Consider the following 21,890-nt stretch of genomic DNA (forward strand, 5'->3'; position numbering starts at 1 on the left):
AGAGCGGCATAACACTAACACCGGCTCCAAGGTCACATAAGGCAGTTCTTACGTAGTTTCCTTTAATGGAGCAAGGTATAGTGGGCACTCCGGGATCACCAAGTTTCTTAGGGGTTCCACCTTTGAAAGTATAATTGGCAAGCATGGTGGAGATCTCAAGATCTGGTATCTTCCATTTATTAGTCATGATAGCTTTAATGTACTTGTCATACGGAGACATCTTGAGCATATCAGTTAACCGCATCTGTAGAAAGACGGGTCTTATCATCTCAACGAAGCGCTCAAAATCCTCATCATCCTTTTTCTTGGATGTCTTAGGAGGAAAGGGCATAGGTCTCTGAACCCATGGCTCTCTTTCTTTACCACGCTTCCTAGCAGTGAAGTCATTCTTGCCGTATCTCTTAGGTTGTGGATTATCAGGATTAACCGTAGGTTCAATGTCCACATCCTCGTCATGGCTAGGTTGAGCATTATTATGAACATCACTGTCCACATTGTCACCAGCTTCATGTTCATCACCTGATTGTGTTTCTGCATTAGACGCAGAAATATCATTAGGTTCTTCAGGTGTGATAGTATTTGGTGAACTGGCGTGGAGGTTTCTATCATCCTTCTTCTTCTCCTTAGGATGACTAGGTGTATCAGCATTGATTCCTTGAGAATCTTTATCAATTCTCTTAGGATGACCTTCAGGATACAAAGGTTCCTGAGTCATTTTGCCTCCTCTAGTAATGACTCTGACAGAGTTGTCATTTAATTCATTGAGCAGGTCATTATGAGCTTTAAGTACTTGTTCTAGCTGAGTAGTAATCATAGAGGCATGTTTACTTAGAAGCTTCAGAGCATTAACATTTCTGTCTACACAAGCACTTAAATGGCTAAGCATACGAGTACTTTGTTCCAAATGTCTGCTAACATAATCATTGAAACTCTGTTGTTTGGCAACAAAGTTGTCAAATTCATCAAAGCATCGGCTAGCAAGTTTATCAAAAGGAATATCACTCTCATCAAACCTACGCAGAGAATTCACTTCTACTACGTGTATCGGGTTATCGAGACCATGGATCTCTTCGATAGGTGGTAGATTTTTGACATCTTCAGATCTAATGCCTTTCTCTTGCATAGATTTCTTGGCTTCTTGCATATCTTCGGGACGGAGGAATAGAATACCTCTTTTCTTAGGAGTTGGCTTAGGAGGTGGTTCGGGAATAGTCCAAGCATTATCGTTGATCAAGAGGTTATTCAGTAGGGTCTCAACTTGTTCTACAGTTCGTTCCCTAAAAACACAACCGGCACAACTATCTAGGTAGTCTCTAGAGGCATCGGTAAGTCCGTTATAGAGGATATCAAGTATCTCGTTATTCTTAAGAGGGTGATCAGGCAAAGCATTCTGTAGCTGGACGAGCCTCCCTCAAGCTTGTGGAAGACTCTCTTCTTGGAGATGAGCAAAGTTGTATATTTCCTGCAAGGCAGCTTTCTTCTCATGGGCAGGGAAATATTTCCAGAGTAGTAATAGACCATCTCCTGGGGACTACGCACACATCCAGGAGCAAGAGAGGTGAACCAGACTTTAGCGTCATCCTTTAGAGAGAAAGGAAACAACTTAAGGATATAGTAGTGGCGGATCTTCTCCTCATTAGTGAAAAGGTTGGCTATTTCGGATAGTTTGGCAAGATCGGCTATGACCGTCTTAGACTCATAACCGTGAAAAGGATCAGATTTGACTAAAGAGATTATCTGAGGGTCGACAGAGAATTCATAATCCTTATCGGTGAAAAAGATAGGCGAAGTGGCAAACTTCGGGTCATTTTTCATCCTAGCTTCCCGAGATTTTTCCTTCCGCTTGAGAAGTAATTTCTCAGCGTCATAGGCATCCTTACACGCAAGAAAATCCTCAGCTATCTCTCCCTCCATATTATAACCCTCAGGTATATCAGGAAATTCATATCTAGGGGAGCTAGATCTAGCAGGAGCAAAAGCAGGTTCTATCTCAATAGTATCGGCAGTATCAGAAGCATCACGAGCATTGGCAGTAACTCTAGCAATATGAGCATCAAGGAACACTCTTAGTGGAACATCAGGCAAAGGAGTATCTCTAGCAGTATCAAGCATAACATCATCAGGAAAAATAGCATCTCTAGCATCATCAGGCAAAGCAGTATCAAGCGTAGCATCTCTAGCAGTATCAGGCAAAGCAGTATCAAGCATAGCATCTCTAGCAGTATCAGGCATAGTATCAAGCATAGTATCATTACGCATAGTATCAAGCATAGCATCTCTAGCAGTAGCATCATAAGCATCATCAAGCACAGGCGACATATCAAGATTTCTAGCAGGAGGTGATGTCGCAAACTTACTCAGAACTGAAGGTGAATCAAGTGCAGAGCTAGATGGCAATTCCTTACCACCCTCGTAGTTGAGGGCAAGACTTTGGTCTTTGGATCGTTCAGATTCTTCATAGTGATCAGCAGATATAAATCCCAAGTGACTCAGAGAATATATCAATACCTCCCCGGCAACGGCGCCAGAAAAATGCTGATCTGCAATCTCTGGCGTTAGCTAGATGAATGCTTATGACAACAACCCTTCTCCTGCAACGGCACCAGAAGAATGCTGCTAGCACTCCCCGGCAATGAAACTGGAAGAATGTTGTTGATGGCCCACCAGCGCGTGGGTTCACAACAGTTTTCGAGGGTAGAGTATTCAACCCAAATTTGTTGGTTCGCACGACGGGAGGTGAGAGAATACTCTCAAGTATTAGCAGCTGAATTTGTCAGATTCAACCACACCTGAAAGATTAGTATCTGCAAGCACAGTAGTAACAACAAAGTAACGAGTAACGACAGTGTAACGAGCAATAGCAGCGGCAAGGAACAGCGGTAGTGACAGCAGTAGCAAGTAGCAACAGTAGCAAGCGACAGTAGTAGCAACAGTAGTAGCAGCAGCAGAGCAAGACAAGTAACAGCAGTAGTAGGACAAACTCGTAGGCAATGGGTCGGTGATTTGTTTGGATGATATTCATCATGCAACAGCTATAACACGGAGAGATATATGGCTAGCTCTTGTTCGTCAATGTGATGTAGGCATGCATTCCGTGTGTCGTCATACGTGCTTAGGGAAAAGAACTTGCATGACATCTATTGTCCATCCCTCCCATGGCAGCGGGGTCCAAAAGGAAACTACGGTGATGGGGTTATAGTCCTAGGGTAGGATCATAGGCCTTCCCTATAAGTCCTACCCAAGAACTACCCTTCATAAGGGATAAGACCCTTAGTCAGTTCCGACTGAATTAAGGACATCTCATCATCCAGTCGGTAACGAATCCTCCACCATCCAGTCGGAGATGAGCATTCGGAGTGCATCAAATTAACCGACTGGATTCCACTCTGCGCATCGTCACCCCCCTGGAGGGAAACGGTCATACGTTTCCACATACCTTTATTAGCATTTAAGACATACGTTACCTGTAACGTGGGCATTTATTCGCCACTACTCCACCCCTGTGCACCGAACCGTTGTGGAGGGCAGCGCACTCTATATAAGCCGCCCTCTCCCACTGGTGCAGGGGTGAGCAATTCACTGTAATCCATATTCCACTCGACAACAAGCTCCCAGAGCACTGAGACGTAGAGCTATTACCTCCACCGTAGAGGGGCCTGAACTCATACAACCTCGCCGTAGCTAAGGCTCTGCCCATCCTTTCGTACCCTACATATCTACTGTCAGACTTATACCCACGACAAGGGATATTAAGGTTTTCCTTTTAATAAAGAACCGGACCAATGCATTAGCAATTGGTGAACACATGAACTCCTCAAACTATGGTCATCACCGAGAGCGGTTCCGGTTATTGTCACTCCGGGGTTGCCGGATCATAACACATAGTAGGTAACTACAACTTGCAAGATCAGATCTAAAACACACATATATTGGTGACAACATAATAATTTCAGATCTGAAATCATGGCACTCGGGCCCTAGTGACAAGCATTAAGCATGGCAAAGTAGTAGCAACATCAATCTCAGAACATAGTGGATACTAGGGATCAATCCCCATCAAAACTAACTCGATTACATGATAGTTCTCATCCTACTCATCACCACCCAGCGAGCCTACGAATAGATTACTCACAAACGACGAAGAGCTTCATGGAATTGGAGAGGGAAGAAGGTTGATGATGACGATGGCGATGATTTCGCCTCTCCAGAGCCCAAGACGGACTCCAAATCTGCCCTCCAGATGAAGAACAGGAGGTGGCGGCGCCTCCGTATCGAAAACGCGACGAAAGCTTGTCTTTTTTATTTTTTCTGGGACGAAAGGCAACTTATAGAGCTGGAGTTGTGGGCGGCAGGTGCCTGTGGGCCCCACAAGCCTGCCCACCGCCACTAGGGCGGTGGTGGCGGAGCAGGGGCTTGTGGCCCAAAGGCCCACCCCCTGAGGTGGAACTTGGCGCAGATATTTTTGATATTTTCTAAAACTGCTCCCCGTAAATTTTCAGGACGTTTGGAGAACTTTGATTTCTGCACAAAAATAACACCAAGGCAATTCTGCTGAAAACAACGTCAGTCCAGGTTAGTTCCATTCAAATCATGCAAATTAGAGTCCAAAACAAGGGCAAAAGAGTTTGGAAAGTAGATACGCTGGAGATGTATCATGGCGCACCAGCCCTTAGTGGGATGGGCAGCCAGCCCCTACAAGCCCTTGCGCCAAGGAGGTAGGAGGATACTAAAGTGGGTGGGAATCCTACTAGGAGTAGGACTCCACCTCCATTAGTGGAGGAGGATTCCTCCTCTTTGGGTCGGCCGACCAACCCTAGGGGAAACCCTAGGGCGCCACCCCTTCCCCCTCCATCCTATATATACTAGTGTAGAGAGAGGGTAGCCAACACACAATTGAAGGTACAACCCCTCTCCCTCCCTCTAGTTCGTCCTTCCTCTAGAATAGGTTCGGCGGTGCACGGGGAAGCCCTATCGGATTAGCTCCACCACCACCATCGCCATGCCGTTAGGCTGTCGAAGAACTCAAATACCTCTCTGCCCCCTCTTGCTGGATCAAGAAGGCATAGATCGTCATCGAGTTGTACGTGTGTTGAACGCGGAGGTGCCGTTTATTCGGCACTAGATCGGGATGGATCATGATGGGATCGCGGGACGGAACATCATGAGATCGCGGGACAGACTGTGATTTGGATCACGAATATGTTCGACTACATCAACCGTGTTATATACGCTTCTGTTTAGTGACCTACAAGGGTATGTGGATCCAATCTCTTCTCTCGTAGATGCTCATCACCAAGGATAGAACTTGTGTGTGTGTAGGAAATTTTTTGTTTCCCATGCAGCATTTCCCAACACCCACGGTGTAGAGGTGTCATGGAGATCCATGCGAGAACGTAGCCACCAATGACAAGAACAACACAGATCTGACTCTGCAAAAGAGCAACGAAGGAGAGCCATACTAGGTTGGCGCTAATGAACACATGATGCTCGTCAGTGTCGCCATCGGACTGTCATCGCAACTCTAACTTCACTGCAGCTAACAAACAGTGGCAATCTCACAGATATGCCAAAGAAGAGCCGACTACCTCAACCATTGTCCTGTCTGCAACATTGCTCACTCCGATCATCGTTGGCAGATACGCCTCACGCCGGCAACACCGCATTCCACTGGTGCCTCCAACCAGCGACAACTTCAAGAAAGACCCTCTCAATGGGAAAGCATGACGCAGAAATGCCACCATCATTTGATAACAAGAGAGATATTAGATTTCCCCATAGTGGTCAAAGTAGAGGCGAGCACCTTGTTTGAGTTGTAACAACATGGGGTAGTACCCTCATTACAATTGCACCATCTTAGTATGTCCTCATGCTTTAATCTTGAAATTATGTTGACTTAAACCATTAATAGTATTTAAAATGAAAACTCTAATTAAAATGCATGGATTTTAACCTATTTAAACCAAGGGATTTTCAAATGGTGAAATCTCTTCAAACCCTAAATATAGCCTTCCAATAATACTATTAGGTACCTACAAAACAATTCATAATTTGTATGATAATATATCACATACTTACAATACAATCCCAAATATTAATTTATACATATGTAGTTCTATATAAAATATAAATGGGCACCCAATTTTCTGAATATGTTGCGTGTCTTTATTCAAGGCCAACAAAGCTACACCTAAAATTGATCAAATTTGGAACATTTCGTACCTTGGTTAATTAATAAACATAAGTTATTGTTGTCATGCCGTGTAACTCTTGTTGGTCTCCCAGTGTAAGAGTTTTCACTAGGCAAGAAGTATCCCTTCAGTGGGAAAACAAAGTATCAATATGTGTACTCATATCTTGCAACAGTTGAATGCCCTCCAACATATATAAGCCTTCAATTGTATCACCAACAATTCTGACAAGGATGTCAACCCTTGCTGGTCTTACCAGTTTCACAAGGCTATTAAATGATATTTTTTAGCATTTTCGTAATAAAACAAAAATGAAAGTAAAACACCATGTAACAGTAGTTAGATGGTGATTCTTATGCGAAAAGATGGACGGAATTCATAGGTTCACCAACAGTAACTCTTCAGAAGCATAAAAATGTATTAGGTAACATTCACATGTGATGTAGTACATCATGAAACACTACACGAAGAACAGAAGCTGCCCAGCATTAAGGTGTAACCTCGGTATAAACTTGGAGTACTTGGCTTACATACATTTAAATATCTTGTACTCATGGAAGATCGATGGGTGTGTAAGATTATATATAGGCAATACGTCCAACTACTATTAATCTGACACTACTAGGTAAAAGTCTAGTAATAGTGTGGGTTAAATAGCTAGTAGTAGCGCGGGTGCCGTGCTAATACTAGGGTGCTACAACTAACTGTTAGTAGTAGCGCGGGTACCATCATGCGTTACTACTACGTGTGTTAGGCCTTTTCCAATGCATCGGTGCTTAGATGAGGTGCTAAGTGTATTAAAAACCTTAGCAACTAATCTCCCCAATGCATAGGTGCTTAGCTTTTGTTATTAAGATTTTGACATGGAATTATTTAATAATTAAATCTCTCCATGCATTGGTTGGTAGTCATGTTACATAGGTTCACGCGCCTAGAACCGTTTCTTTCTGAGATCACCATAATGATCTCTCTCTTATTTAATTGTGTTGCCATGTCACCTTTTTGCCTATGTGGCACCCTTAGCACCGGTGCACTAGGAAGGGGCTTAGTAGTAGCGTGGGCATCACCCACGCTACCATTATTAATTTTGAAAAGCAAAAAACATCTTGAACCAGTGGGTGTTGTCAATGCCATCAATGGTTCGATCCAACGATGGCAGGGGTCATCGAAGTCTTGGACAGGCAGCGATAGACCAGATCCGATGGCGACTGTTGGAGAGGGACCGGATCCAGGGCAGAGGAAGATGGTGGTGTGGGTCTCCTTTTGATCGCAAGGTAGAGTGCTCCTGGTCGTCCATGGGAGGGTGAGTCAAATGAGAGGGAGAGAGGAAAAAGAGAAACGAGGGAGAGAGGAAGGAGATAGAAAGAGCGCTAGGGCTAGTCGTTGGTTGTGAGGTGCTTTGTCATGGTGGCATGGAGGCATGGGGGAAGACCGGCGAGCTCCTGGATGCTAGCTAGGTGAGGCGGCGATCTCGTTGGGCACCATGGAGGAGGAGGCGTGCTTGGGCAGGAACGCCATGCGAGAACCTATGAAGAGAGAGGGGAGAGTGACGGGAGAGGAGTGATTCACGGGAAGAGATGGACATTTCAGGGATGTTAAAATACCTTGTACTTAGCAGTAGCGCGGTATTTATACCACGTGCTACTACTATGGTATGTCCTGGGGACACAATACACATCACTTAGTAGCAAAGCGGGGTTTATAGCCCGAGCTACTACTATCAACTTAGTAGCAGCATGGGTTTTATACCCTATGCTACTACTATGGCCCGTTCCGGGGTGCACAGTGAGGACCAGTTAATAGCAATGTGGGTTTTATAACCCGCACTGCTGCTAGCAGCGTGAGTATATACCCCACACTACTACTAAGTAGCACGACCGTAGTTGGCCAGAAAAATTCCTAACAGACTTTGGGTCGGAAAACCTGAGTACATTGACTAACTGTCGGATGGGAATACTACAACATATACAACCTATCTGTTGGTTGGAAATTCTCTTATGGTCTAGAGTCCATCGATCGGTAAATAACCCCGTCCAACAGTTGGACGCTAAATGGGCCTCGCGCACGAATAGCCAAATTTTTTGCGCCAAAACGGCCGAGGAACACGTGAATTCCTTTCCCCAAAAATCCATATCTACAACTCCTTTCGTTCCCCATCAAAAGAGGCAGCCAAATCCCTAGCTAGCTCTGTCGTTCGCCACGAACGTCGCCGCCGCGACACGCCACCCGAGGCTAGCGGTTGTTGTTCCCCATGTTAACCCACTACCGCCCGACATCGCCCAGCCTATGTAGCACCACCCCACACCGCCCAACATCATCCAGCTCCTCAACCGCCATCGAACGCCATCTTGATCCACTGCTGGCACCACACGTCATTCTCTCTCTTCTAAAGCTACCCGACCTCCCTCATATCGACGTCACGATGACACACGCAGTGGCAGTGTTGATTTGGATCGGGGCAGCGCGTGCTGGGCAATCTCCTTTTTTCGCTTTCTCCACTAGGTAACTTTCTCGGAGAAAGGTGCTTCAATTATCTTCTTTTCTTCTTGTTTCACCAAGAGCACACCACTCTCTAGTTTATTCAATTTTTCTTCCATTTCTTGATCCTGCATAAACATTGGCTTTGCCATAGAAACTTAGTTGAATAAACATACCTATGTGCACTAAGAAGCATATTAATATGCAAACATATCTCACTTTGTAATCTAACCTCCTTTGACTTAATCTCTTCTAGTGTCAAGTTTGACTATAGATATTTTATCTCTGTGAAAGGATTTGTATTCATCTACTAATGGTTGCTTACTACATTTGAGGAAGACGAGAGAGGCCATTGCACCAAACGAAATAACCAGATTCAAACTCATAAGTAAATTGGTATGTTCTGCGAGTTCTTCATGTAGCTTGCTATTTGCTTTCTTCATCTCCTCAAGTTCTTGCCCATTTGGAATGTCAAACTGATCTTGCCGAGAAAGATAGATTTTTTGCTTGCCAGACTCCATGAAGGATATTTGATCACTGTGAGCCAATTCATCCAACGATTACTGCTTTATACACAATTTCACATGAATTTTTTATCATATTCAGAAATGCAACATTATGAAGAGTATTGTCATTATTGTCTTTTTCACGAACTTATAGAGCTACACTTGTACATGCGACCTGACTCCCATATTTTTGTTTCTACAAGTAGCACATAGGACAATAGTTGGTAGCATTGAGCTGACGAAGAGAAGTAGCAGAATGTTTGCTATGGCACCTTAGTGCATAAGGTGTGTGGAGTGTCGAGTGTATACTTTTTCTTTTAGTATATGATTTTTTGATGTGGTGCCGTTGAGTCTGCCTATTATCTTAGTGTATTCCTAGCATCTCCCAGCCAATATAGCATGTGAATAAGAATTGAAGTTTGTAATTGATTCTTATATTGTATAATTTGTTTTGTTATTAGGAATTTAGGATTCTTTCTCCCAACGACTTAGCTTCCAGCAGCGGTGCAGCGATCCCACTTTAGTGTTTTCACTCCATCCTTCACTAGTTGGTGAGTCAGCCACATCTTTGATCTATTTTCACTAGTGGAGAAATGGCTAGCCACAACTTATGTTGGTGGCGCGCCTTTTTCAAGCGACGTCAGCACTATATTTTTCAAATGGCGCTCGTGTTGGACAAATTTGTATGATAATAATACTAACTTAGTGCTCGCGTAGCAGTTGTATCACACACCATAAGTAATTGTATTTTTTGTTTGGTACATATTCTGGTGGCGTAGCCCATTAGACGCATGTCATCACTAGTCCATTTGAACCGCCCTCTGTACGCAGTCAAAAATACCTTAAGTGACATTTCACTCACCTTTTTCACCTTCCTCTCCCCTTCCCCTCTCTCGTATGACGCCGCTTCTGCCACCTCCCAACCACGTTATGCATCTCCATCGAACCAGCCCGGCTGCCGCCATTTCTGAGCCAGTAGGTGAGTGATACGTCTCAAACATATCTATAATTTTTGATGGTTTCATGCTGTTATCTTGTCTTCTTTGGTTGTTTTATGTACCTTTTATATCTTTTTTGGGGCAAACTTATTAATTCAGTGCCAAGTGCCAGTTCCTGTTTTTTCAGTGTTTTTGACTCTTTTCAGATCTGATTTTGGAACGGAGTCCAAACGGAAGAAAAACCCCGAAATGATTTTTTCCCGAACGGAAGAAGATCAGGGGGCCTTCGGGCCAAGCCAGGTGGGCTCCAGGGAGCCCACAAGCCCCCCACTCCGCCACCAGGTAGAGGCGGCGGTGGCAGGGCATGTGGCCTCCCTAGCCGCCCCCTGACCTAGATCCTTGGCCTATATATTCCCAAATATTCCGCAAAAACTCAGGGGAGCCTCGAAAATACTTTTCCGCCGTTGCAAGCTTCAGTTTCCGCGATATCTCATCTAGAGACCCTTCCCGGCACCCTGTCGGGCGGGACTTTGGAGTTGGAGGGCTTCTTCATCATCATCATCGCCCCTCCAATGACTCGTGAGTAGTTCACTTCAGACCTACGGGTCCGTAGTTAGTAGCTAGATGGCTTCTTCTCTCTCTTGGATCTTCAATACAAAGTTCTCCATGATCTTCATGGAGATCTATCCGATGTAATCTTCTTTGGCGGTGTGTTTGTCGAGATCTGATGAATTGTGGATTTGTGATCAGATTATCTATGATATATATTTGAGTCTTTGCTGATTTCTTATATGCATGATTTGATATCCTTGTAAGTCTCTCCAAGTCTGGGGTTTTGTTTGGCCAACTAGATCTATGATTCTTGCAATGGGAGAAGTGCTTGGTTTTGGGTTCTACCATGTGGTGACCTTTCCCAGTGACAGTAGGGACAGCAACGCACACATCAAGTAGTTTCCATCAAGGGTAAAAAGATGGGGTTTTTATCATTGGTTTGAGATTATCCCTCTACATCATGTCATCTTGCTTAAGGCGTTACTCTGTTCGTATGGACTTAATACGCTAGATGCATGCTGGATAGCGGTCGACGTGTGGAGTAATAGTAGTAGATGCAGAAAGTATCCGTCTACTTGTTTTGGACGTGATGCCTATAGATATAATCATTCCATAGATATCGTCATGACTTTGCGCGGTTCTATCAATTGCTCGACAGTAATTTGTTCACCCACCGTCTACTTGCTTTCATGAGAGAAGCCACTAGTAAACACTAGGTCTATTCACATCCATCGTTTATACCTCCGCTTTTACTTTGCTTTGTTACTCTGTTGCTCTCAGTTCTCACTTGGCAAACAATCTATAAGGGATTGACAACCCCTTCATAGCATTGGGAGCAAGCTTTTGTGTTTGTGAAGGATCTTGAGATACTCCTCCACTTGATTGATACCTTGGTTCTCAAACTGAGGGAAATACTTACCGTCGCTATACTACATCAGCCTTTCCGCTTCAAGGGAACACCAACGCAAGGCTCCAAGGCCATGGGGGAAATCCTTTGCATACTTGCCTAGGAAGTCCCTTAAGGCGTAGCCACATCTGAAGGATTCCTGGTGATGTTGACACATCTATTTCTGGCGCCATTGGAAGGACTTCTGTGCATTAGCATAGCTGACATGAGTGAGATCTACATACCACTCCCCTCGCGCATCTTCTTACCCTCCCCGAGCTTCTCCCTCCATCCGATGGTGGATCCCATCCCGGAAAATGTGTATATATGTTTGTTTGGAATCCGATTAGTGTAGTATGTGATGATATGCTTTAGTGTAGTAGGTGTGAATTCTCAATGTTATTGTGTTGAATCCGATTAGTGTAGAATACTATTAGTATAGAATCCGATTAGTATAGAATACTATTAGTCAAAATTTATTTATTATTATGAAATCTGATTAGTGTAGTACGTAATGAGATGCCTTAGTGTAGTAGTTGTGAATACTATCATGTAGAATCATATTAGTGTAGAATGCTACTAGTAGAAATTGATTTATTAGTATAGAATCCGAGTATACTTAGTGTTAAATAAGTTTGTTTAGAATGGTGCCATTGATACGTCTCCAACGTATCTATAATTTTTGATCGTTCCATGCTATTATCTTGTCAAACTTTGGATGTTTTGTATGGCTTTTATATCTTTTTGGGGACTAACTTATTAACTCAGTGCCAAGTGCCAGTTCCTGTTTTTTCTGTGTTTTTGACCCTTTTCAGAGGAGGATTTTAAATGGTGTCCAAACGGAACAAAACTTCCGAAAAGATTTTTTCCGGAACAGAAGATATGCACGTGACGTGACAACCAAGGCAGAAGCCACGAGGAGACTCCACAAGCCCCCTAGGCGCGGCCACGGGGGCCCGCGTCTAGCAGGCTTGTGGGCCCCCTGTGGCTCGTCTGCCCTACCTCTTCCGCCTGTAAATTCCTGAAAAATCCAAAACTACGAGAGATATCCACAAAATACTTTTCCGCCGCCGCAAGCTTCTGTCTCCGCAAGATCCCATCTGGGGCACATTCTGCTGCCCTGCCGGAGGGGGATTCGGATACGGAGGGCTTCTTCATCAACACCATGACCTCTCTGATGATGCGTGAGTAGTTCACCATAGACCTTCGGGTCAATACCTAGTAGCTTGATGGCTTCTTCCCTCTCTTGGATCTTTAATACAAAGTTCTCCATGATCTTCATGGATATCTATCCGATGTAATCTTCTTTTGCGGTGTGTTTGTTGAGATCCGATGAATTGTGGGTTTATGATCACATTATCTATGAATCTTATTTGAGTTTCTTCTGATCTCTTCTATGCATGATTTCATATCCTTGTAATTCTCTTCGAGTTGTGGGTTTTGTTTGGCCAACTTGATCTATGATTCTTGCAATGGCAGAAGTGCTTGGTTTTGGGTTCATACCATGCGGTGACCTCACCCAGTGACAGAAGGGGTAGCGAGGCACGCATCGTGTTGTTGCCATCAAGGGTAAAAAGATGGGGTTTACATCATTGGTTTGAGTTTATCCCTCTACATCATGTCATCTTGCTTAAGGCGTTACTCTGTTCGTCATGAACTCAATACACTAGATGCACACTCGATAGCGGTCGATGTGTGGAGTAATAGTAGTAGATGTAGAAAGTATCGGTCTACTTGTCTCGGACGAGATGCCTATATGTGTGATCATTGCCTTAGATATCGTCATAACTTTGCGCAGTTCTATCAATTGCTCGACAGTAATTTGTTCACCCACCGTAATATTTGCTATTTTGAGAGAAGCCTCAAGTGAACACTATGGCCCTCCGATCTACTTCACACCATATTTTCAGCCTTTCACTTTTACTTCGTTGCACTTTCCGCCTTCAGATCTCACTTTGCAATCAATCTTGAAGGGATTGACAACCCCTTTATAGCGTTGGGTGCAAGCTCATTTGTGTTTGCGCAGGTACTCTGGACACTTGGCTTGAATCTCCTACTGGATTGATACCTTGGTTCTGAAACTGAGGGAAATACTTACTCCTCGTGTGCTACATCACCCTTTCCTCTTCAAGGAAAAAACCAACGCAAGCTCAAGAGGCAGCAGAAGGATTTCTGGCGCCGTTGCCGGGGAGGATCAAGTTCTAGGTGAAGCTCATCCAAGGAAGTGTCGCAAACTCATCTCTTGCATTTTCTTTTTTTTTTCTTGTTTTCCACTCCCCCATTTCTGAAAAACAAAAATTTACAAAAATATTTGCGTTTTTCGTTCGCCCTTTTCTCTCGCTTGCTTTCTGTTCGCTTGTGTGCTTGTTTGCTTGCCGAAGTCACCATGACTGAAAACACCAAACTTTGTGACTTCTCGAATAATAATAATAATGATTTTATTAGTACTCCGATTGCTCCCGCCACTAGTGCGGTATCATACGAATTCAATGCTACGTTGCTGAATCTTGTTATGAAAGAGCAATTTTCCGGCCTTCCTAGTGAAGATGCCACATCCCATCTTAATACCTTCATTGAGCTTTGCTATATGCAAAAGAAGAAATATGTGGATAATGATGTGGTTAAATTGAAGCTTTTTCCGTTCTCGTTGCGAGATCAAGCAAAAACTTGGTTTTCATTCCTTCCCAAAAATAGTATTGATTCTCGGAACAACTGCAAAGATGCTTATATATCAAAGTATTTTCTGCCGGCTAAGATTATGTCTCTCCGTAATGATATCATGAATTTTAATCAACTTGATCATGAACATGTTGCACAATCTTGGGAGAGAATGAAATTGATGATTGGAAATTGTCCCGCTCATGGCTTGAGTCTTTGGATGATTATACAAATCTTCTACGCTGGCTTGAATTTTGCTTCTAGACATATCTTGGACTCCGCCTCAGGTGGAACGTTCACGGAAATCACATTAGGAGAAGCCACAAAACTCCTAGGCAATATCATGACAAACTACTCTCAATGGCACACTGAAAGGTCACCTACTAGTAAGAAGGTACACGCTATAAAAGAAATTAACTCACTGAGCGCTAAGATGGATGAGTTAATGAATTTGGTTGCTAGTAGAAGTGCTCCTTTAGATCCTAATGATATGCCCTTGTCTTCCTTGATTGAGAGTAGCAATGCGAGCTTGGACGTTAATTTTGTTGGTAGGAATAATTTTGGCAACAACAATGCTTTTAGAGGAAACTATGTTCCTAGGACTTTTCCTAGTAACCCCTCTAATAACTTTGGCAACTCCTACAACAATACTCATGGAAATTACAATAAATTACCCTCTGATCTAGAGAGTAATATCAAAGAGTTTATCAACTCGCAAAAGATTTTAAATGCATCCATAGAGGAAAAACTACTCAAAATTGACGATTTGGCTAGGAGCGTTGATAGAATGTCTATTGATATTGATGCTTTTAAAGTAAGATGTGCTCCTCCCAAGATCAATATGGATGAAACTTTGAAAGCTATGCGTGTTTCCATGAGTGAGAGCAAAGAAAGAACTGCCCAAATTCGTGTTAGACATGAATGGCTTAAAAACGCGTGTTCTCGTGATAAGAATCACGAAGGTCTTAAAGTGCTTGGTGTGACTCCCATTGAATCTTTGTTTTCTTGTGACAAACCTAATGATGATGGGGCTGGATATGAATCCACTTTGGTTGAAAAGCACCCCAATGATTCGGAGTCCATCTATCTTGATGCTAAAAGCATTCAAAGTGGAGTAGAAGATATTAAAACTTTGAGTAGTAATGAAACTACTACTTTGGATTTCAAGGAATTCTATTATGATAGTTGCTCCTTGATTGAATGCATTTCCTTGATGCAATCCATGCTAAACTCTCCACACTCTTATAGCCAAAACAAGGCCTTTACCGATCATATCCTCGAAGCTATGATAAAATCTCTTGAAGAGAAACTTGAGTTGGAAGTTTCTATTCCTAGAAAGCTTCAAGATGAGTTGGAACCTACTATCAAAATCAAAAACAATGAATTCAATGCTTTGTGTGATTTGGGTGCTAGTGTTTCTGCAATTCCAAAGTCTTTATGTGATGTTCTAGGCTTTAATGAGATTGAGGAGTGCTCTTTTAATTTTCATCTTGCGGATTCTACTATCAAGAAACCCATGGGAAGGATCAATGATGTTCTTATTATTGCAAATAGGACCTATGTACCCGTGGATTTCATTGTGCTTGATATTGATTGCAATCCTACATGCCCTATCATTCTTGGTAGACCTTTCCTAAGGACTATTGGTTCTATCATCGATATGAAGGAAGGGAATAATAGATTTCAATTTCCTTTGAAGAAGGGCATGGAGCATTTTCCTAGAAAGAAAATAAGATTGCCTTATGAATCCATTATGAGGGCTACTTATGGTTTGAGCACCAAAGACGACGATACGTGATTCCATGACCTTATGTCTAGCTAAGGGAGTTAAACAATAGCGCTTGTTGGGAGGCAACCCAATGAATTTATCTTTTTCTTTCTGTTTTGTTGCATCAACACTATCATAATTCTATTATGATTGTGTTTTTTGTGTTTCTTTTTGTGCTTGTGCCAAGCAAAACCTTTATGACTAGTTTGGTGTTGGTTGTTTGATCCTGCTGGAAAAAGACACAAACGTTTCGCTCACGAAATTATTTTTCATTTTTATTCATAAAGAGCTTTTGAGTTGATTCTTTTTGCTGCTGGTTGATATGCCTTTTTTACAGGATGTCGTAATTGTTCATAAGTTTTGAGGTACCATAAGAATACAAAGTATACAGATTTCTACAGACTGGTCTATTTTTGACAGATTCTGTTTTTGTTGTGTTGGTTGCTTGTTTTGATGAAGCTATGGATAGTATCGGGGGGTACTAGCCATGGAAAAGTGAGAATACAGTAACCTAACACCAATATAAATAGAAATCAAGATTGCTACAGTACCTAAAGAGGTGGTAGTTTGTTTTCTTGTGCTAATGATATCACGAGTTTCTGTTTAAGTTTTGTGTTGTGAAGTTTTCAAGTTTTGGGTGATGTTCTCATGGACAAAGGGATAAAGAGTGGAAAGAGCTCAAGCTTGGGATGCCCAAGGCATTCCAAGGCAAATTCAAGGACACCAAAAAGCCTAAGCTTGGGGATGCCCCGGGAAGGCATCCCCTCTTTCATCTTCAATCCATCGGTAACATTAAGTGGACCTATATTTTTATTCACCACATGATATGTGTTTTGCTTGGAGCGTCTTGTACCATAGGAGTCTTTTCTTTTTGTTGTGTCACAATCATACTTGCTGCACAACTTTTGAGAGAGACACGCACTCATCGTGAATTTGCTATAATACTCATTGTGCTTCACTTATATCTTTTGAGCTAGACCATGTTGCTCTATGTGCTTCACTTAGATCTTTTAGAGCACGGCGGTGCGTAACTTGGTAGTTGGCTTGTGCTATGAAAGTAGTACCAAAGGTGATAGGTATCCAAAGAGGATACAATAAAACTTCCATCTTCATGTGCATTGAGTACAAAGAGAAGTTTGACTCCTCTCAATTAGTTTTGAGACGTGGATTTGGTAATATTAACATTTATGTTAGAAGGGTGTTGTGGATCTAGAAATACTTGTGTTGAAGTTAGTGATTCCCGTAACATGCACGTATGGTGAACCGCTATGTTAGGAAGTTGGAGCATAATTGATCTATTGATTGTCATCCTTTGTGTTGCGGTCGGGATCGCGCGATGGTTTACACCTACCAACCCTTCCCCTAGGAGTATGCGTTTAGCACCTTGTTCTGATTACTAATAAAAACTTTCGCAATAAGTATGTGAGTTCTTCACGACTAATGTGATCCCATGGTATAGATGCACTTTCACCTTCCACCATTTCTAGCCTCTCTAGTACCGCGCAATTTTCGCCGGTGCACAAACCCACCATATGCCTTCCTCAAAACAGCCACCATACCTACCTACTATGGAAATTTCATGGCCATTCCGAGATATATTGCCATGCAACTCCAACCGTTTCGTCTCATGACTTGTGCCGTCACTCTCATATTGCCATTGCATGATCTTAAGATAGCTAGCGAGATGTTTCAACGTCATACGCCAAGCTAGATCGTTGCACATCCCGGTACACTGCCGAAGGCATTTCCTATAGAGTCATCATCGTTCTAAGCTTTGAGCTGTGAGTAAATAAAAGTGTGATGATCATCATTATTAGAGCATTGTCCCATGTGAGGAAATAAAAAAAGGCCAAAGTTGCCCACATAAAAAAAGAGAAAAAAAGAGGCCAAAGAGCCCAAATAAAAAAAGAAAAAGAGAGAAGGGACAATGCTACTATCTCTTTCCACACTTGTGCTTCATATTAGCACCATGTTCTTCATGATTGAGAGCCTCTTGTTTTGTCATCACCATATGCTAGTGGAAATATTCATTATATAACTTGGCTTGTATATTCCAATGATGGGCTTCCTCAAAAATTTCCCTAGGTCTTCGTGAGCAAGCAAGTTGGATCCACACCCACTAGTTCTCCTTTTGAGCTTTCACATACTTACAGCTCTAGTGCATCCTTTGTATGGCAATCCCTACTCATTCACATTGATATCTATTAAAGGGCGTCTCCATTGTCCTTTGATATGCCGAGTCAATGTGACCATCTCCTCCTTTTTGTCTCACAACCTCCACCACACTCTATTCCACCATAGTGCTATATCCATGGCTCACGCTCATGTATTGCGTGAGAGTTGAAAAAGGTTTGAGAAAGTAAGAGTGCAAAAACAATTACTTGGGAAATACCGGGGTTGTGCATGATTTCAATTAGTTGTGTGGGGATGACGGAGCATAGCCAGACTATATGATTTTGTAGGGATAACTTTCTTTAGCCTTGTTATTTCAAAAGTTCATGATTACCTTGCTAGTTTGCTTGAAGTATTATTGTTTTCATGTCAATAGCAAACTATTGTTTTGAATCTTACGGATCTGAACATTCATGTCACATGAAAGAAGTTACATAGGACAACTATGCTATGTAGCATTCCACATCAAAAATTCAGTCTTTATCACTTCCCTACTCGAGGACGAGCAGGAGTTAAGCTTGGGGATGCTTGATACGTCTCCAACGTATCTATAATTTTTTATCGTTCCATGCTATTCTCTTGTCAAACTTTGGATGTTTTGTATGCCTTTTATATCTTTTTTGGGACTAACTTATTAACTCAGTGCCAAGTGCCAGTTCCTGTTTTTTCCGTGTTTTTGACCCTTTTCAGAGGAGGATTTTTGTCGGGACCCCGATCCTAAGCCATAGGAATCCAGCGTGTAACACATCGCATCTCTTTGCGGTCTCACGCACGGTTAACTCCACGGCTGCAGCCTTTCCTTAGCCGGGACCGTTTGCGTCTTTTGACTCACGTATGCAATAGTGTTGCCAGCATTCCAATGTCAAAGAACCCGGATCGACATGTCTAGTCATAAACCAAAGTGGCAGTACCGCACAAGGACAGGCATACATGACCCAACAAAGCAGGTGTCGGTCATCAGCGAACGTAGACGAGTCGTAGCAAGCTACAAGGACTCCATTACGTCGTGTGACATTTCCCCAAAGGGGACAGACACAGCAGCCAAGAAGAACACATGCCGGTCAACCAATGTGTCCGGAGCAGTAGCGAACTACCAAGGCTCGTTGGATCACAAAGGGGCATTTCCCTGTAAGGAGTGCTACTAAAGTTCACGACTAGGTAATCGAACCCCATACATATCAAGTACGACACACGTACGCATGGCATACCCATATGTATAGATACATCGATGGCATCACAACATAACCATAAACATACAAACTTTATTTAAGAGGCTCGGAAGAGCCACACACATAATATTACACATTAAGGGTCTCACGACCCATAATAACAGTCATTCAGTTACAAGCCAGCGGAAGAGTTTTAAACTGTCTACGTACAGACAGGGCAACTAAAGGCACATGGCCTGACTATACTACAGATCCAACGTAGGGCCAGATCGTAGCTGGGACACCAGCTACTCGTCGTCGTCGATGTCTACGAAGAACCCTCCATTAGGGTCATTAGCAACCTCTGCAACAGTTATTAAGCAAACATGAGTACGAAGGTACTCAGCAAGACTTTAGGATGACTAACTACTCATGCAAGGTATCAAAAGGTATTGTGGGGTTTCATGCGGAAAGCCAGCATTTGACTCGTGGCTAGACAACTTGCATTTTTAAATTATTTTTGACAACTTGATTTCGCGCACACGAGTCCACTAACACCACAACAATACACTATCGTGGAATCATTCCGTCTCCATACGGATATGCCGTCCACGACACTCACGCTTATCTTGACATTTTATGAGTAGCCATTGAAGTTATCTATGAACAACATATGTCTCCAAGTAGTCCATATCCACGGACGCGGCTATTCGAATAGATCATAACCCTGCAGGGGTGTACTTTGTCACACACGCTCTCACCACTTATCGCCATGTGCACGTCATGCACCTCGGCAACCTTCAAGAGGAAGCCCAGCGAGGGAGTCGGCCACGACCGTTAACCACACTAGTACCTAGTCCAGGTTTATCGCCTATCTGAGAGTAACCCGTACGGAAGTCCGGCCGAGGTTTCCGCCACGGCCTCAAACGATGTGCCCAGGGTTCCCAAGCCCGCCATCCGGGTGCCACTTGGTACACCGTGCCACTGCCTACCGCATCACAGTCCACCTCTTAGGTCAGCACCATGCACGGCCTCCAGCATTACTATAAACACCAGAAACTACTTGCAACTCCTGGACCGAGTACTACGCGATTAATAGGCCGAGCGGGGTCATATTTCAGGGCCCAGCATGTGGTAGTATCTAGTCTTCGATTACATACACGGAACTCAGTTCCTAAGGACAGTTCCAATGAAACAACCCGCCATGTACTCCTACACAGCCTTTCACCGGTACCTTTACCAAATCAAGTTCTACACACAACCTTTGCTCACCGAACACATTCGACATTTCTGTTCATCTCCCAGATGACAGACCATACACAACTCTAAGCATAGCATGCATAGCAGGATAAGGCACATCATAGCTCAAGCAACTACCAGGTATGCTAGGTTGCAAGGTTCGGCTATTTACTGTGACAAGGTTAGGTCATGCAAAGGAAGTGGGTTCAACTAACGTGGCAAAAACAGATGAAGCATTTGATCCTAATGCAATAAATAAGTGCAGGAGCAAGAACATGGGAATTATCGGGATGATCAAAAGGGTTGCTTGCCTTGTTTCTTAGAGGAGGAACGATATCCGTCAGACGGATATTCGGTGGAATCCGGGGGTGCGGAGCCTACCGAAATGAATGGCAACATTCAATAACAATCATATGCACTCAAAATGATGCATGAGCATGGCATGAGAATGCAAGGTGATAAGTTATTATTTTCAACATGTATTAGGTTTAGAGTTGATTTGAATCACATTCGAATATCAATTCAAACGGGGTATTCTCGGATACCGTTTTAATTGATTTGACCTCATGCTCAAATCAACTTGATGTTAGCATGCATGAAATGTCATGTTATGGTACTGATTTGTAATTAGGACAGTGTGTGATCATTGCATTCATAATGAAATTTGAATATTTTTCCAAATTCCATTTAAAAAGTAATTATAAGAATTGAATTATTCCTTATTCCACATTTTTGGGTTCTGTAACTTTTTCAAACATAGTTGAAATTAGCATAATCAGAATCCTTGAATTTTTCTGATACTTTTTCATATATAAATTATTTTCTTTGGAGTTACAGATTAATTTCTATGATTTTTACAAGTTTTAGCAATTTCCTGGAATTAGTTTTATACTGGAAATTCTATTTATTGCATCAGACTGACGTCAGCAGGTCAGCCGACCTGTTCAGGTCAAACCTGACACGGGGGACCCACTGGTCAGCCTCTCTCGGACTAATCCCGCGCTGACCAGTCCTAATTGAGGTTTGACTTGGCCTTGGGCCCACTTGTCAGCGAGTGATTAAGCCCTGAGCTGCTCGGTTAGCTTTGCCACGTCGACCCCCACCGGAGGGTGGTCGCCGGCGACCAGGCCCGCGGCAGAGGGCTCACCGGAGGCGACCTAAACGGCGCTGCACAACACCAAATCGAACGCGGTTTGCAGCTACGGCACGCTGGCGAAGTGGCCGATCTGGCAGGGGCATCAGGGAAGGCTAGGGTCACCGGGAGAGGCGCCGGCGACGAGCCGGAGCGGTGGCCGAAGCTCGGCCTTCTAAGAGAGACGGCTCTAGGGCACGGGGAGGGCAGCTGGAGGGCTCATCA

The sequence above is a fragment of the Hordeum vulgare genome, chromosome 7H (genome assembly GCF_904849725.1).
Source record: "Hordeum vulgare subsp. vulgare chromosome 7H, MorexV3_pseudomolecules_assembly, whole genome shotgun sequence".
Classification (NCBI taxonomy): Eukaryota; Viridiplantae; Streptophyta; class Magnoliopsida; order Poales; family Poaceae; genus Hordeum; species Hordeum vulgare.